The 4,704-nt window shown below is 36.6% G+C and overlaps 2 protein-coding genes across 3 annotated transcripts in view; one reads left to right on the forward strand and one right to left on the reverse strand.

Annotated features, from left to right (window-relative positions):
- Positions 1 to 4,704, forward strand: part of LOC141444833 (uncharacterized) — a 337,995-nt gene that overhangs the window by 183,806 nt on the left and 149,485 nt on the right. The gene's annotated exons all lie outside the window — the stretch shown is intronic.
- Positions 1 to 4,704, reverse strand: part of LOC141444772 (signal transducer and activator of transcription 5B-like) — a 93,602-nt gene that overhangs the window by 56,374 nt on the left and 32,524 nt on the right. The gene's annotated exons all lie outside the window — the stretch shown is intronic.

Here is a 4,704-nt window from a genome sequence, read left to right on the forward strand (position 1 = left end):
TCTGCCTAAATATAAAGCAAAGATGTGTGCGCCACACACCAATGTGTATTATTGTTTGTGTTGTTTGTGGAAAAACAAGACCAGTTCTAATATAAAAATAAAAAGTATTCTATCTACTTTATAAACATTATAATACTTTATATAAGGATGGCTCAATGGAGGAATGAGTCGAAGATACTCCACAACAAGAGTATAACTCTAAAGTTAAAGAAGAAGAAATCTACTTTATCTTTATCTTGTATGTTTATGTCATTTCAATTTCAAAAAACGGCTCCATGCTCAATGGCCAGGCCAACTGTTGGCTCTCAGAGCCAACATCTGACAAGTCATTTGCATATACCACATCTTTGATATGTCCCTGATATGATAAACCTGGAGTGTTCAAAGCCTCAACAAAAATAAGAAAAAAAAACACTTTTCTGAATCAGTAACATTCAATGAATCAATCAATGAACATTTTGACCCTTTTTGATGGATATTATTTAAAGAACATGTCAGCTAAACTCGATTTAAGACATGAGTTATCCGGGGTCATCATATATTTAATATTATTTAAAGAGATAATTAATTAATCAACTTTAACCCTGTTCCCCAAGTTCCCTGAAATAATAAGAGCCTCAGACCAGCCTAAGTTGAAAAATGACGATTTGTCCCTGTTTCTATCTTTTTCTGTTTAAAATTTGTAAAATGTCATGAATAAAATGTTTTTTTTTTTTTACAATGCATGTTTTTCAATTAACCTTTGACTCCCAAAAAAAAAATGAAAATCGTTCCATATGCACCATGAAATGCCGACATGGCCACTATGGCACTTTTTTCAGCTGTAGTGTTTTACGACCGTGGCGGTCAAAGGGTTAAAGAATATTTAACTGCAGCTTGTAAAATGTGTTGAAGAGTTAAGATAGTTTATAACAAAACATGCATCTTTGATATTTATGTCTCATTTCATGTTCACAACATAATGTTACTAAAATTATTATTTTTTTACCTATGTTTTAACAAATAACCAATGTATTGATTTATTAATAACTTAAATTGTTTGAAAACTCATTCTGATAACAGATAAGATTTAAATACAAGTTCATAAATATATCTTTACAGGAGGGCAAGATAAAAATCTGTAAGTTACAAAGATATTTTTTTTGGACGAACTACTACCGCTACTTAGGTATTAGGTATAGTCAAAGAAATGTACCAGGGTGGAATCTTTGTGCTACTAATGTCATGTTGACATACCATACATATGCCAAAGAAATCATAGCAAAATTGGTTATGAAACGGTTCCACCCTGGTACATGATTCAGTTATTCAGTTTTTTTGACTGTAGACTAGCTGTTTCCCATGACTCTGTCTGCAAATGATTCATAAATCACTCTTCTACAGTAACTATGTAATTTGCCGGGATAAAAACTATCCTATCATCATCCCAGTGTTACAAACTATCTCCACACAGATAAGACAGGTAGAGTTATTTTTGTATTACATATCTTTACTAAACAATCAATCAGGATGTTGGTATGAAGTCTGGTCCAATTTTGTCCACAAACATAATAATAACAGAATGATTCAAGCCAATGTACCATGCACTTTCCCGTCGTAGTTCTTAATGAGCTCCTCGATGAAAGTACCGTCCTGGTCCAGGACTTCATCCCCCATGTACGGGATGTTGTGGAGCACCGTCTCGTCTCCACCATGAAGTTCTTCTGTGTCGGGGCCACGTGTACATTGTGGGGATGGGTTCACCGAGTTGATGATGTGGATTGGAACTTGCTGGTTTGTCACGGTGCCGGAAGCTGTGGATGATTGGATTGATGTTTAAACACTGCATAGTCATTGGCGGGTTTAAATTTTATTTTTAATTTATTCATATTGGGCTTAAAATGTTAACCAGCAAAAATAAAATAAAAACGCCCGAAAAAAACGCTGCTTGAAAAGACAATTAAAAAGTAAAAAATAATTATGCGCTACCTAGCTGTTGCCCGCGACTTCATCTGCGAAGAATTCGTTTATCTCTATCCCGCGGGGACTATGCTGATGCCCGCAAGATTAGCCTAAGTTAATTTAGTATAAAGTATCTAGTAATATTTTTTTATCTAAGCGTTGTCCGTGTCGGGGGACCGCTAAGGTTAATACTTTAAAATACACATATTTAGTTTCATGTTAACCTTAGCGGTCCCCGACACCGACAACGCTTAGATAAAAAAATATTACTAGATACTTTATACTAAATTAACTTAGGCTAATCTTGCGGGCAATCAGCAAGTCCGCGGGATAGAGATAAACGAATTCTTCGCAGATGAAGTCGCGGGCAACAGCTAGGTAGCGCATAATTATTTTTTACTTTTTAATTGTCTTTTCAAGCAGCGTTTTTTCGGGCGTTTTTATTTTATTTTGCTGGCGTTTTTTAAGTCGGGGGTTTTTTAAATTTTTAAATTTAAGTTTTTATTTCATGTTTTTTAAACTTTGATATAAGTATATCTTTTAAACTGTACTAGTGTGTTGGTTATCCTGGCTGCAGCATCAGCTCATCTTGTTGCCACCATTGCATTGTATGTAGAATCAAATACTGATCAAAAGGAATCAAATACGACATATCTGCTATTATTTTTTCAAGAGTATACTGGTGTGCTGGATATCCTGGCTATAACATCAGCTCGTCGTATTGCCACCACTGCATTGTATGTAGAATCAATTACTGATCAAAACGATTCCAAACACGACATATGTGCTATTATTTTTTATAGAGTGTACTAGTGTGCTGGATATCCTGGCTGCAGCATCAGCTCATCGTGTTACCACCATTGCATTGTATGTAGAATCAAATACTGATCAAAAGGAATTAAACACGACATATCTGCTATTATTTTTTCAAGAGTATACTGGTGTGCTGGATATCCTGGCTATAACATCAGCTCGTCGTATTGCCACCACTGCATTGTATGTAGAATCAATTACTGATCAAAACGATTCCAAACACGACATATGTGCTATTATTTTTTATAGAGTGTACTAGTGTGCTGGATATCCTGGCTGCAGCATCAGCTCACCGTGTTGCCACCACTGCATTGTATGTAGAATCAATTACTGATCAAAACGAATCCAAACACGACATATCTGCTACTATTTTTTCAAGAGTATACTGGTGTGCTGGATATCCTGGCTGTAGCATCAGCTCGTCGTGTTGCCACCACTGCATTGTATGTAGAATCAATTACTGATCAAAACGAATCCAAACACGACATATCTGCTATTATTTTTTCAAGAGTATACTGGTGTGCTGGATATCCTGGCTGTAGCATCAGCTCGTCGTGTTGCCACCACTGAATTGTATGTAGAATCAATTACTGATCAAAACGATTCCAAACACGACATATGTGCTATTATTTTTTATAGAGTGTACTAGTGTGCTGGATATCCTGGCTGCAGCATCAGCTCATCGTGTTACCACCATTGCATTGTATGTAGAATCAAATACTGATCAAAAGGAATTAAACACGACATATCTGCTATTATTTTTTCAAGAGTATACTGGTGTGCTGAATATCCTGGCTGCAGCATCAGCTCGTCGTGTTGCCACCACTGCATTGTATGTAGAATCAATTACTGATCAAAACGAATCCAAACACGACATATCTGCTATTATTTTTTCAAGAGTATACTGGTGTGCTGAATATCCTGGCTGCAGCATCAGCTCGTCGTGTTGCCACCACTGCATTGTATGTAGAATCAATTACTGATCAAAACGAATCCAAACACGACATATCTGCTACTATTTTTTCAAGAGTATACTGGTGTGCTGGATATCCTGGCTGTAGCATCAGCTCGTCGTGTTGCCACCACTGCATTGTATGTAGAATCAATTACTGATCAAACGAATCCAAACACGACATATCTGCTATTATTTTTCAAGAGTATACTGGTGTGCTGGATATCCTGGCTGTAGCATCAGCTCGTCGTGTTGCCACCACTGAATTGTATGTAGAATCAATTACTGATCAAAACGATTCCAAACACGACATATGTGCTATTATTTTTATACAGTGTACTATTGTGCTGGATATCCTGGCTGCAGCATCAGCTCATCCTGTTGCCACCATTGCATTGTTTGTAGAATCAAATACTGATCAAAACGAACTCAAACACGATATATCTGCTATAGTTTTATTAAGAGTGTACCTACTAGTGTTCTGGATATCCTGGCTGCAGCATCAGGCCGAGAATTCCATAATCTTGCATAGCTATATAGCATACATGGTGTTTAAAATTTGAGGTCCCAAATATGTTTGAAAGTAAAGTAATCCATTATGCGTCTAAGATTCCTACCGCAGCGAACAAAAGAGCTGATGTCTTGAAACGGCTGAACCGATTTTGATAAATCATGTCTAAGATCCATCGCTAGAAAACCAGCTTTCAAATAAAAAAACCGCATTCAAATCGGTCCACCCGTTTAAGAGCTACGTGCCACAGACAGACACACAGACACACAGACACACAGACACACAGACACACAGACACACAGACACACAGACATACAGACACACAGACACACAGACACACAGACACACATAGCGGTCAAACTTATAACACCTCTTTTTCGTCGGGGGTTAAAAATGCTTTTACTTTTATTTTGTTTATCTTTCTATCTTCTATCTTTCTATAAATTATAAAGAATAAGGTGACAGATAATAAATGTTGTTAATTATT

Source organism: Choristoneura fumiferana, chromosome 30 (assembly GCF_025370935.1).
Source record: "Choristoneura fumiferana chromosome 30, NRCan_CFum_1, whole genome shotgun sequence".
Taxonomy (NCBI): Eukaryota; Metazoa; Arthropoda; class Insecta; order Lepidoptera; family Tortricidae; genus Choristoneura; species Choristoneura fumiferana.